Here is a 14,263-nt window from a genome sequence, read left to right on the forward strand (position 1 = left end):
TCTGGAGATCCCCTCGGTTGACTTTTGCCTCCCTAACCCTAATTTTTATGCGAACTTTGACATGTCATAACTCTGCATCCGTAGCTCCTATTTGTGCGTGTAGCATATCAAAATGTTCTTCTCGACGAGTACATCATTTCATATCATTGCATCATTTTCATTTGAGATCATCTCGATGCCCAAAATGCTGTTGGAGGAGGGCTATGTGATGAATTTGTCAGATCTGTTTCAGCAAATGGCATTTTGTCATTTTTTCCATGTTTAATGTGTGCATGCTATGATGTTGAGCTCTACATGTGTTTTGTTATATGCCATGCCATCTTTACAGAGGTGCTTACCATGTATTTTTGTGATATTTGTGGTGATTAGCACAAGCTTGCAAAGTAGCGTAATCGGTAATGTTGATTTCAGGGATTTACAGAAGTCCTTGTCCTGTTTTTGTCGTTATGCCATATGTTCATGTTGTTTCCTAGTGATCCGTGCCTCTTTTGAGGATGATCAGTAAGGATGTTTTGTTGACATTGTGGTGCTCTATACATCCATGTCTTTGTTTGCATTTATGGAGCACCCTAGCTAGAGTCAATCGAGCTCTACATTTGCTATAAATTATCCTGGCAGATTGTTGACGTGTTTAGCGATTTTGCCGAGGAAGTTGCTATTGATCCGTGCATGCTATGAGGTTGTTCTTGCCATGTCTAGCTTCTATGCCATGTAGTCTTGATGGGTGTATGCTTAGTTTGTCATGCCATGCTCTGTAGTGAGTGCATCGAGCTTGTAAACATGCCTACTCGCTAACTGTTTTGCATGCTCCAGTTATTCACCAAGTCTGGAATCTGTTTTTGTTTTTGACATGTGCACATGCTTGCAATTGTATTTTCTCATCCCTTTTGGCTCACGGTCACTAAGGGACTTTTGTTAAGTGCCTTGAGTAGCTTCTTGCCATTCCTTGCTTTGCCATGTTAAGTTCCTGTAGCATATAGTTTTCATGCTCCAAAGTATGCTTCCTGATGATAATTCCTGACATGTTATTTCAAAAAGTCTGAAACCTGTTGTCATTTGCTCTTTTGCCATGCTTGTTTGAACCTGTTAATGGATGAATTAGCCATAGCTCAGTGTTCATCTTTTGTCAAGCATCTTGAGTGGATCCCTGCCATGTATTTTGTTGTCATGTTTGAGTGTTGTAGCATATTTATCATGATGCATTTAGTTGGACACTTGTTGATTATCGCAGACCGGTGCCATATTTGTTTTGTTTGCCATTTCCAAACCGTGCATCCGATCCCGGTGATCTTTATATCGATTTCAACCGAAATCATCTCCTCTTTCCAGTGGCACTCTTGGATTTCCAAGTTGAGGCCAGGTTCAATCATTCCTTGTCAAATCTTGCATATGCATCACATACCGCATCCCGCATATCATACCATGTTCATGTGTTGGTTGTTTACTATGTTGTGTGCTTCTTTCCGGTGTTTGCTTCTTCGGGTTGGTTTCGATAACGTCGCTTTTGTGAGGACCCATTCGTCTATGTCCGTTTGTCTTCTTCATGGACTCGTTCTTCTTCCTTGTGGGATTTCAGGCAAGATGATCATACCCTCGAAATCACTTCTATCTTTGCTTGCTAGATGCTCGCTCTTTTGCCATGCCTATGCTGCGATGCCTACCACTTGCTTATCATGCCTCCCATATTGTTAAGCCAAGCCTCTAACCCACCTTGTCCTAGCAAACCGTTGTATGGCTATGTTACCGCTTTGCTCAGCCCCTCTTATAGCGTTGTTAGTTGCAGGTGAAGATTGGAGCTTGTTCCATGTTTGGAACATGGATATTTTGTTGGGATATCACAATATCTCTTATTTAATTAATGCATCTATATACTTGGTAAAGGGTGGAAGGCTCGGCCTTATGCCTGGTGTTTTGTTCCACTCTTGCCGCCCTAGTTTCCGTCATATCGATGTTATGTTCCCGGATTTTGCGTTCCATACGCGGTTGGGTTATAATGGGAACCCCTTGACAGTTCGCTTCGAAGAAAACTCCTCCAGCAATGCCCAACATTGGTTTTACCATTCGCCACCTAGCCTCTTTTTCCCTTAGGAGTCGCGCTCCTGAGGGTCATCATTATTTTACCCCCCCCCCCCGGGCCAGTGCTCCTCTGAGTGTTGGTCCAAACTAGAGCCCTGTGCAGTGCCCCCTCGGGGAAACTCGAGGTTTGGTTTTAGTGGTATGGAGAGCTCAACTGAGTGTGCCCTGAGAACGAGATATGTGCAGCTCCTATCGGGATTTGTCGGCACATTCGGGCGGTGTTGCTGGACTTGTTTTACCATTGTTGAAATGTCTTGTAACCTGGATGCCGAGCCTGATCAGATTGTCTCGGGAGAAGGAATATCCTTCGTTGACCGCGAGAGCTTGTGATCGGCTAACTTGGGACACCCCTGCAGGGATTTGAACTTTTGAAAGCCGTGCCCGCGGTTATGGGCTGATGGGAATTTGTTAATGTCCGGTTATAGAAAACCTGAAGTTGACCTTAATTAAAACACATCAATCGCGTGTGTAACCGTGATGGTCTCTTCTCGGAGGGGTCCGAGAAGTGAACATGGTGCTGGAGTTATGCTTGACGTAGGCTGCTCTAGGATCACTTCTTGATCATAGATTCTCAACCGTGCTTTTGCCTTCTCTTCTCGCTCTCATTTGCGTTGTTAGCCACCAAATACGCTAGTCGCTTGCTGCAGCTCCATCTCATACCTTTACCTTACCCATAAGCTTAAATAGTCTTGATCGCGAGGCTGTGAGATTGCTGAGTCCCTGTGGCTCACAGTTACTTCCAAAACCAGTTTGCAGGTGCCGATGTAACCGAGCAGGTGACGCAACCAAGTTCAAGGAGGAGGTCGATGAAGATCTTGTCCTTTGTGTTGTTTCGTGCTAGTTGATCTATAGTGGAGCCCAATCGGGACGATCGGGGATCTGTGTAGCATTTGGGGTAGTCTTCTTTTATTTTGGTTCCGTAGTCAGACCTTGATTGTACCTGGATGATGTAATGCTTTATTCATGTAATTGTGTGAAGTGGCGATTGTAAGCCAACTATGTATCTCTTTCCCTTATGTACTACATGGGTTGTGTGAAGATTACCTCACTTGCGATATTGCTTTCAATGCAGCTATGCCTCTAAGTCGTGCTTCGACACGTGGGAGATATAGCCGCATCGAGGGCGTGACATCAAGATCTATAGAGATAGATCAAGACACTTGATAAGTTTTTTCAATGAGTACATACTTTGACAATATTTTGAAGTAGTTCAAAATGGAACAGTCAAAGAAGGAGTTCTTGCTTGTGTTGCAAGGTGTGAAGTTGAGTGAAGACTCGAAACCCTACCACGACAGAAAATAGAAATAGAATGAAAAGTCATTCACTATGCCTCATTCATAGGTTCTATAAAGTATGCTATGCTGTGTACCAGACCTATTGTATACCTTAGCATGATTTTTGAAAGGGAGTACAATGGTGATCTAGGAGTAGATCACTGGACAACTGTCAAAATTATCCTTAGAGGACTAAGGAAATATTTCTCGGTTATGGAGGTGATAAAAGAGTTTGTCATAAAGAGTTATGTTGATGCAAGCTTTTGACACCAATCTAGATGACTCTAAGTCTCTATCTAGATACATATTAAAAGTGGGAGAAATTAGCTAGAGTAGCTCCATGCAGAGTATTGTAGACATAGAAATTTGCAAAATACGTACGGATCTGAATGTTGCAGACCCGTAGACTAAACTTCTCTCACAAGCAAAACATGATCACTCTTTGGGTGTTAATCACATAGCGATGTGAATTAGATTATTGACTCTAGTAAACCTTTTGGGTATTAGACACATGAAGATGTGAACTAATCACATAAAGATGTGAACTATTGGTGTGAAATCACATGATGATGTGAAATAGATTATTGACTCTAGTGCAAGTGGGAGACTGAAGGAATTATGCCCTAGAGGCAATAATAAAGTTGTTATTTATATTTCCTTATATCATGATAAATGTTTATTGTTCATGCTAGAATTGTATTAACTAGAAACTTAGTACACGTGTGAATACATAGACAAACAAAGTGTCCCTAGTATGCCTCTACTTGACTAGCTCGTTAATAAAAGATGGTTAAGTTTCCTAGCCATAGACATGTGTTGCCATTTGATGAACTGGATCACATCATTAGAGAATGATGTGATGGACAAGACCCATCCATTAGCTTAGCACTATGATCGTTTAGTTTATTGCTATTGCTTTCTTCTTGACTTATACATGTTCCTATGACTATGAGATTAGGCAACTCCCGAATACCGAAGGAACACCTTGTGTGCTAACAAAAGTCACAACGTAACTAGGTGATTATAAAGGTGCTCTACAGGTGTCTCCGATGGTGTTTGTTGAGTTGGCATAGATCGAGATTAGGATTTGTCACCCCGTGTATCGGAGAGGTATCTCTGGGCCCTCTCGGTAATGCACATCACTATGAGCCTTGCAAGCAATGTCACTAATGAGTTAGTAACGGGATGATGTATTACAGAACGAGTAAAGAGACTTGCTGGTGACGAGATTGAACTAGGTATGATGATACCGACGATCGAATCTCGGGCAAGTAACATACCGATGACAAAGGGAACAACGTATGTTGTTATGCGTTTTGACCGATAAAGATCTTCATAGAATATGTAGGAGCCAATATGAGCATCCAGGTTCCGCTACTGGTTATTGACCAGAGTTGTGTCTCGGTCATGTCTACATAGTTCTCGAACCGTAGGGTCCGCACGCTTAACGTTCGATGATGATTTGTATTATGAGTTTCGTGTTTTGATTAACCGAAGTTTGTTCGGAGACCCGGATGAGATCACGGACATGACGAGGAGTCTCGAAATGGTTGAGACATAAATATTGATATATTGGAAGGTTATGTTTGGACACCAGAAAGGTTTCAGATAGGTTTGAGCATTTTTCGGAGTACCGGAGGTTACCGGAACCCCCGGGGGGTTAATGGGCCTTCATGGGCCCTGGTGGAAGAGAGGAGGGGCGACCAGGTGGAGGCGCGTGCCCCCCATGCCCAATCCGAATTGGGTTAGGGTTGGGGGTCATTCCCCCTTTCCTTCTCTCGCTCTTCTCCTTCCCCCCTTCTCCTTGTGGAAGTTGGAAAGGGGGGGCAGAATCCTACTTGGAGTAGGACTCCCCCCCCTTGGGCGCGCCCCTTGTGGCCAGCCCTCCTCCTCCTCCGCTCGTTTATATTTGGTGGAGGGGGCACCCCATAGACACACAAGTTGATCTTTTAGCCGTGTGTGGTGCCCCCTCCATAGGTATACACCTCGGTCATACCATTGTAGTGCTTAGGCGAAGCCCTGCATCGGTAACTTCATCATCACCGTCAACATGCCGTCGTGCTGACGGAACTCACCCTCGGCCTCAGCTAGATCAAGAGTGCTGATCATGGAGGTGCCGTGCATTCGGTACTTCGATCGGTTGGATCATGAAGACGTTCGACTACATCAATCGCGTTACTAAACGCTTCCGCTTTCAGTCTACGAGGGTACGTAGACACACTCTCCCCTGCTCGTTGTTATGCATCTCCTAGATAGATCTTGCGTGATCATAGGAAAAAATTTGAAATACTGTGTTCCCCAACAACTAGATGATGGGTTGCGAGAGTGACAGAAGCTTAAACCCTAGTTTATACGCTATTCCGTAAGGGACCAATTGGATCAAAAAGTTTAATGCTATGGTTAGAATTTATTCTTAATACTTTTTGTCATAGTTGTGGATGCTTGCGAGGGGTTAATCATAAGTAGGAGGTTTGTTCAAGTAAGAACAACACCTCAGCACCGGTCCACCCACATATCAATTTATCAAAGTAGCGAACATGAATCGAATCAACATGATGAAAGTGATTAGATGAAATTCCCGTGTACCCTCAAGAACATTTTGCTTATTATAAGAGACCATTTTGGCATGTCCTTTGCCTGAAAAGAATTGGGCTACCTTGCTGCATTTTTGTTACTATTATCATTACTTGCTCGTTACAAATTATCTTGCTATCAAACTACTCTGCTACTTACAATTTTAGCACTTGCAGACATTACCTTGCTGAAAACCACTTGTCATTCCTTCTGCTCCTCGTTGGGTTTGACACTCTTACTTATAAAAAAGGCTACATTTTGATCCCATATACTTGTGGGTCATCATAGCACCTGCACAAACAAACAAATACTTGCACCCAATGCAATAAAGGGGTTTTCAATCCCTTCACGGTTACTTGCAAGGATGAGATCTGATAGTGATGGATATAAAAGATAAGTAAAAGTGCAAAATAAGATAAAGGTAGATAAATTGCAGCAAAGTATTTTTGTGTTTTTTATTTTATAGCTCTAAAAATAATATGATAAAAATAGACCCGAGGGCCATAGTTTTCACTAGAGGCTTCTCTCTTGGACGAATGCATATGGTGGGTAAACAAATTACTGTTGAGCAATTGATAGAAAAGCGCATAGTTATGACGATATCTAAGGCAATGATCATGAATATAGGCATCATGTCTGTAACAAGTAGACAGACTCGTGCCTGCATCTACTACTATTACTCCACACATCGATCGATATCCAGCATGAATCTAGTGTATTAAGTTACGGAGTAACGCCTTAAGCAAGATGACATGATGTAGAGGGATATATCCAATCAATATGAACAAACCCCATATTTTCGTCCTTAATGGCAACAATAGAAATACGTGTCATGTCCCCTTCTGTCACTGGGTATAAGCACCGCAAGATTGAACCCATTACAAAGCACCTCTCCCATTACAAGAAAAAACAATCTAGTTGGCCAAACCAAATAAATAGATCGGGGAGAAATACAAAGCTATCTTAATCATGCATAAAAGATTTTAGAAAAGACTCAAATAATATTCATAGATAATCTAATCATAAACCCACAATTCATCGGATCTCAACAAACTCACTGCAAAAGAAGATTACATCGAATAAATCTCCAAGAACAACGAGGAGAACATTGTATCAAAGATCAAAGGGAGAGAAGAAGCCATCTAGCTACTAGCTATGGACCAGTAGGCATGTGGTAAACTACACACACATCATCGGAAGGGCATCAAGGTTGATGTAGAAGCCCTCCGTGGTCGAATCCCCCTCCAGCAGAGTATCGAAAAAGGCGTCTAGATGGGATCTCGTGAGAACGGAAACTTGCGGCGGTGGAAAAGTATTTTTGGTGTGCCCCTAGTATACGGGAAATATTTGGGTATTTATAGAGAAAAGATTAGGATTAGAGGAGCATCAGGGGGCCCACAAGCCCCCCCCCAGGGTACGCCCTCCGAGCTTCTCGCCAACTAGTGGCCCCTCTGACCTCCTCCCAAAGGTTCCTGGGTGTGTTCTGGTCCAAGAAAAATCCTCAAAAAGTTTCGTTCCATTTGGACTCTGTTTGGTATTTATTTTCTTAAAAGGTAAAAACAAGAACTGCAATCTGGCACTTGGCACTAGGTTAGTAGGTCAATCCCAAAAAGATATAAAATAGCATAACAATGCATATGAAACATCCAAGGTTAATAATATAATAGCATGGAACAATAAAAAATTATAGATACGTTGGAGACGTATCACTATGCCGCCATTGTCGGTGGCGGCGTTATTCCCGCTAGGTTCTCTGTAGGTACCCCGCCCGCGTCTTCATCGATGGCTATGGGGGTTCCTAGGAGTGTCGACCATGTATACATCGTAAGTAGATGTTGCAGTCCACTTGCCGGTATTTACTAATGGTGAAGTGTTTTCGGTGGGGCCATCGGTGTGTTTTTCCATGTCCATGGCCTTGTCATAGTCTAGCATGTCGGTTAAGTCATCGACCGTGGTTACTAGGTGGGTGGTGGGTGGGATGTAAATTTCTTGATCGTTGGCTTTTAAGTCCGATCTTGTCGAAAACCAAAGTCTTGCCGTCCGAGATTGACATGCTCTGGATACGGTCAAGCATCTCATTCAGGCGAGATAGCTCTTTGGAGTCCATGGCCAGGGTATAGCAGGGCTAACTTGAAGTACGACCGGTGTATAACTCAACGTCTTTCTGGCATGGGGAGGATCCGAAGGAGATTCTTGACCCTGCGCTGGGGTCGGGTCTAAATCCGCCGCGGCCTTCAAGATGGCGGCCGGACTAGCATCTGGACTAAGAGTCAGGGTGAGGTCGCCTGGGACCTTCGTGCTAGGCGCCTCTGGTGGTGCCAGGGGCCTGATCTGATGTCCTTGAAGGAGATCGGTTCCAGAGTCGAGCCTACGATGTTTGGTAAACCCTCAACCAAGCCTGGCGTCCAGCCTGATGGGACAAGCTCACCGCGGGACTACACGGTGTACTCCAGGCCTCTGAAGGTCATGATCTGACCCGAGGCGTAGTTCTCGACAGAGGCCAGAAGTCCCGTCGAGTCGATGTAGAAGACCATGCTTTCGATTACAAAAAGTTGGACGGGATGTAAACATGTTTGTGGCCGGCGTTGTAGTTGATCTGCAGATGAGCCATCGATCTTTCAAACGATCACACAGCGGAACTCTCGGTGAGAGTACGAGCATCAGTGTCAAAACTGGCATACCTCGGGGTAGGGGGTCCCAAGCCGTTGATCTCGGATCGATGGTAAGAGGAACAAGAGAGATGGTGTTTACCCAAGTTCGGGACCTCTTGATGGAATTAAAACCCTGCGTCCCGCTCTTGTTTATATTCATGAAGATGTATCAAGTAAAGAGTTGATCTAACTCAAGATCATGAGTTGTGTTCTACCTCTAGGGTTAGGAGAATGTAATTGTGATTTGGTCCCTCTACGGGGTAAACCCTTTGGCTTATATACACTCCAGGTAGGACATCTAGGGTTACATAGTCGGTATCTAAGGATCGCATGGAGGCAGCATGGAATATCTTGGAGGGTACGTCAAGCCTTCGGGAGATACGGTCTTGAAACCATCTAGGCATACAACTTCTGGAGTCTTCCTTATTGAGAATATGGACCCACTAGCCCAGCCCGGGGACTACGGGCCGACTCGGTTAGCACACCCTAGTCCAAGACACCGTCAGTATTGTTGCTACTAAGGATAAAGCAATGGGCTTTATTCATATTGCTTGAGTTTACTTTGTCTACATTATGTCATCTTGCTTAAAGCCTTACTCTGTTTGTCATGAACTTAATACCATAGATGCATGCTGGATAGCGGTCAATTGGTCGAGTAATAGTAGTAGATGCAAGCAAGAGTCGGTCTAGTTGTCACGGACGTGATGCCTATATGTGTGATCATTGCCATGAATAATGTCATAATTATGCGCTTTTCTAGCAATTGGCCAACAGTGATTTTTTTACCCATCGTATGCTATTTGTTCGAGAGAGAAGCCTCTAGTGAAAATTATGGCCCCTGGGTCTACTTTTACATATTATAAAAACCAAAAATACCTTGTTGTGATTTATTTACTTTTATTTTGTTTTGAAATTTATTTATCTATCTATCACTATCAGAATTAATCATTGCAATTACAAGTTCAATGGGGATTGACACCCTATTGCCTGCGTTGGGTGCAAGTATTTGCTTTTATGTGTGTAGGTGTTGTTGAAGGGAATTTGCTTGGTTCTCCTATTGCCTCCATAACCTTGGCTCTCACTGAGGGAAATACTTATCTCTATTGTGTTGCGTCTCCCCTCCTCACCGGGGAAAATTCCAACGCAGTTTACAAGTAAAAGACAGTAAAATGCATATTCCAATGCAGCTTACAAGTAGCAGACAGTAAAATGCATAGAATGTAGGTGAATTTTATAGACATAAATCAAGATTGCACTGAAATGCAACATATCCATCAAATCATGAATTAGGTACACTAGATGTTTGTCTAAGAAACTACATCGGTGAGAACAACTACATGTAGTAGGAACGACTCCGTATGATCACACATACACATCTATTATCAAAGATTAGTATATCTGGTACTCCGGAACTAGGAAAAAAGTTGATCAAGTGCACAAATTAAAGCAAACTTGACAACAAATTCAATATAAACCAAGTGTTAAAAATCAATATATGCTAGTCGGCTTATATAAACATGGTGGCTTATAAGCTACTTTTATTTCCAAAATATAAATAAACATCTAGAACGGAAGGAAATGAAAAGAAGTGCATAGATTCAAGCAAACTAGACACGAATTCATGTTGTTCACATTTAGGAATGGTAGCGATGACATAAAAGTTGGCAAAAGACAACAGAACGGTTCATCAGACTCATAAATTGCTGCCAGACAGCGATAGTCAATCAGGGAATGGGTCGATTACAATAGAGACTCAAGATGCAACTTCTTTTTCTTCTAAGCTTCAATAGAGACTCTGGAACTAGGAAAAAGCCGACCAAGTGCACAGATTAAAGCAAACTTGACACCAAATACAATATAAGCCAAGTATTAAAAATCAATATATGCTAGTCCTCCCACCTCCCACCATGGCGCTGACCTCGCCACCGGCGATCTCCATCCTCCTCCACTAATCTGTGGATCCCTTCCAATCATCCTCTCCGGCGTCTCTTCTGGATCAAGGAAATACCCATCTCTTATGGGTTCCTCTGGTGGATCTACCCTTGGCTTGGACTTCTCCAAGGGTAGGGTTTTTTCTGATGTGGTTTTTAGATCTATTGGCCAAACGATCCATCCAATGGGACGAAGGATGGCTTTCACATTGATTGTGTCCTTTAGCCGCCATGCTTTCCGGTTGTCGGAGGATTCGGTGGCGGCAGCTCTGGAGGCTGCGATTGGTTGGTCGGCCATCGATTTTCTGGTTCTTCATGTCAAAGACAAGGTTTTTTATTTACAAGTCTCATGCAAGCAAGTTGGATTTATTATTATGGATCTGCGTTCATTTGCTTGTGATTTGTTCAAATATTATTTCAATCTTTGGGGCAATGGAGGGCCTAATTAGGTTTGGGAACTTAAGATCTGGCATAAGGAATGCGATGCTGAGTGGATTCTGATTAGTCCTACTAAATGTAGATCTACTTTAGGTATATTGGCCATGCATAAGCCTCCAGTTAGATCTTCTCTTAAGTCAGCTACCACAGTTTGGAAGAAATTGTCTTTTGCCATGTTTGAACAGTATTCTGCTTACAAAGGTTATAGATATCCTGCTTCTCAAAATTGCATTGATACTATTATGGATGGGGGATATGATCTATCTGCTCATGAGCGTGTTGTTATTCGGCAAGCTTCCCCCTTGACTTGCATTGGACCGTGGCTCGGCCACCTATTGTGTTTGGTACTGTTCAGCCTTTGCCGGAGTTGCACCGGTTGACCATGTCGCCCTCACAGGATCTGCTACCTGTGGATCCGAGGCCCGTGGTTTCTGGTAATCTTGCTGCACAATTTCCGGAAGCGGGAATTTCTCAAGTTCAAAATGGTAGCTTGGGATCTGGCCCATCACCTTTGGAGGCACTCCAATCTGGTCCAGTGTCTCAAGAACTTTCTGTTGGGCCAGTCTCTGGTTCAGCTGTTATTGGGCCTGCCTTGTCTTAGAATACCCAAGTTTCTGAGATGCTGGATGCAACTACTAACCCAAGCCCACCAACCCATCAGCAAGAAGTACCCACCATGCAAGAAGCTTCACAACAATTTGAAGCTATGGTCAATGACATGGTGGACCGTATTTTAACCTGTACCCTGTGTTCTCATAGGGGCCACCTTGCAGCCTCTTCTGGAATGCGAGCGGTCTGCTTGGCTTGCCCACGCATGGGTCACTCTAGCAAAGATTGTAATGATTTCGCGCGCACCAATGGATTGGCTTGGAGACCAATTTCTCTGCAACAAAGCATGGGTATATCAGAAAACCCTGCCGGTCAGGGGAACCGTGCTGGAGTTATAGGGATAGCTTGCCCAGTCACATCATCGCTGCCCACATTGCACCACTCCCCCCTCCTCCTCTTCCCAAAGAAAACCCCATCCCCTCCCCACAGATTTCAGCCATGGCGAACTTTGAGCTTGATCCACAGCGCTTCCTGCCGGCAGGCCATCACATCATTGATGCTGGGGACAGGCGGCTTCCACGCACCTTCATCACGCCGACTGCACGTCCTCCTCGCCGCCATGAGGATTACATGGTCGCTGAGGTCATGCCTTCTCCGGAGGGACCGCTCGGGCCGGTCAAGGAAGAGATTGTTCAGTTCCTTCAGAACAGAGGTACTCTAGTTTGCTCTACTCAGCCTTGGTTCCATGGGGTTGGGTTATTTCAAGTCAGGGATCCATCTGTTAGATATACGTTGATTCAGCATGCCCCATTTCCTCTGGGTGATGATCGTTTTGTTAGATTTATGAAGCATGATGAGGGAGAGAATTTTAAGGGGAATCATGTGTTCCATAAGGGTTGGCTCATGTTCATTGGTATTCCTCTTGATTATCGCAATACGGAGTTCATATCACAGGCGGTAGGCACCTTTGGGAAATTGCACTCTTGGGATAGTGAGGATCCATATCTAGTTCGTACTTTAGTAGAGGCAAGTTTTCCGAACACACTATTGGTGCCACGGGATGTGGTCTTTGGAGACTATGCCGAATGGGGAGGAGCTCGGGTCTCGTGGAGCGCTGCTTGCTATGTATTGGGCGTTGACTTCACTGACCAGATTCCAAATGATGAAGATCCAATGCCTCTGGATAGTAATCCTCACCCATTACCTAGAAACCTGCTGCAAGACAATCTGATGTTTGTTCTTCCACCATATCCAATGCTGGGATGGAACGATGCGTCGGTAGCCCCTCCATTGCCTCCAGAAAATAACATTGGGGGTGCTAGATGGGGAAATGCCAACTAGGGGGACAATGAGGATGAGGTTCAGCAGCCGCCACAGCCTGAGGTGCAGGACCAAGTCTCTATTCTGATTCATCAGCCTGAGGGTTCAGGGTCTGTTGAACAGCATGTTGAGGTTCAGTTTGAGGAGTAACTTCAGTTTCAGCATGACCAACAGTTACAGGACAATGTGCAGCCGTCCGTTTTGGAAAATCCTCTGGCAATTGTGCCATATCAACCTCCTGTCATTCAGCAGCATGAGATCTTCATTGGCATGGCAAGGATTGTGGCTGGGCCATCTTTGAAAATCTGTTACCTTAATTTGTTGTCATGGAGGTGCCTAGACCTATCTTCTTTAAGCCATTTGGGACAGTGACATACTCCAAGCGCACGTGGACCATTGCCTTCGACGATTCTCAGAAGATGTCTTCGTTGGTGCCAAGCCTGCCCAGCAGCCTTGCTCTAAGGAAATCTATTGTGGCTAAACGCCCAGTTGCCAGAGCTCTTTTTGGAGGTTCACCTGATGAGGTTCACAGTACTAATGATAACGCAGTGTCTGAACCTATCGTGTCTGGAGAGGAATTCACTGAAGATGTTGTGTCTGACAGCCTGGAGGAGAACTCTGTTTCCTCTTCTGTTGTTTTTTCTTCTGCGCAGGCCAAGGAAAAGAAGCAGACAAGAAGAAGGAAGACCGTGGCTTCTTTAGTGGATACTTCTATACGGAGATGTACAAGAAGCACGGCAAAACTGGATGGGTTCAAGCCTGTGATTTTTGAACAACTTTCCCTCCAGACCACTAAAAGGCATCCCCGGTCCAAGCCCATGCATGTGAAGGCCCAGCCCAATACTGACGACGCTGGCGATAATGGCAAGTCTGAAGATGTCCCTCCATCCACACCTCTCAACATGCTGCAAGCAATTGGAGCGGAGCTAGAGATCGACCCAACCTGCTGTCCAAGGATAAGCTCATGGCTAATCCCAAGGACTCCTCCTCCTCCAATGGTGTTTAAATGTTGCAGTTTCAAACTTTATCTAGGTGTAGAGAGCCTGTCAAATTTTTTGTCGTTTATGTCGTGATAAACTTTATGCCGTGTGGTCAGAACTGGATGTCTTATGTTTCCTATGATGTGGGGTGTATGGCATTGTATGTCATGCAGTTTTTTCTACTTTGCTTCTGGTTATCTCATGAATCAAATATCTTTGCGTAATTGGAAGGTGCTTTGTTGGAATGTTCGTGGTCTCAACTCTGAAACACGACAGCGTTCTGTTAGAGAGAAAATAACTGAAAGTCAGTGTGCTGTTGCTTGTTTGCAAGAAAATTAAGTTATCAGATTGTCCTCGTTCATTAATTAAGAGCATTTGCCCTATGGGTTTTGATCAGTTCATTGAATCACCCTCGAGAGGAGCCTCGGGTGGTATTCTGATAGTGTGGCGTTCAGATGTTTTTAAAGGTG

The sequence above is a fragment of the Triticum dicoccoides genome, chromosome 6A (genome assembly GCF_002162155.2).
Source record: "Triticum dicoccoides isolate Atlit2015 ecotype Zavitan chromosome 6A, WEW_v2.0, whole genome shotgun sequence".
Lineage (NCBI taxonomy): Eukaryota > Viridiplantae > Streptophyta > Magnoliopsida > Poales > Poaceae > Triticum > Triticum dicoccoides.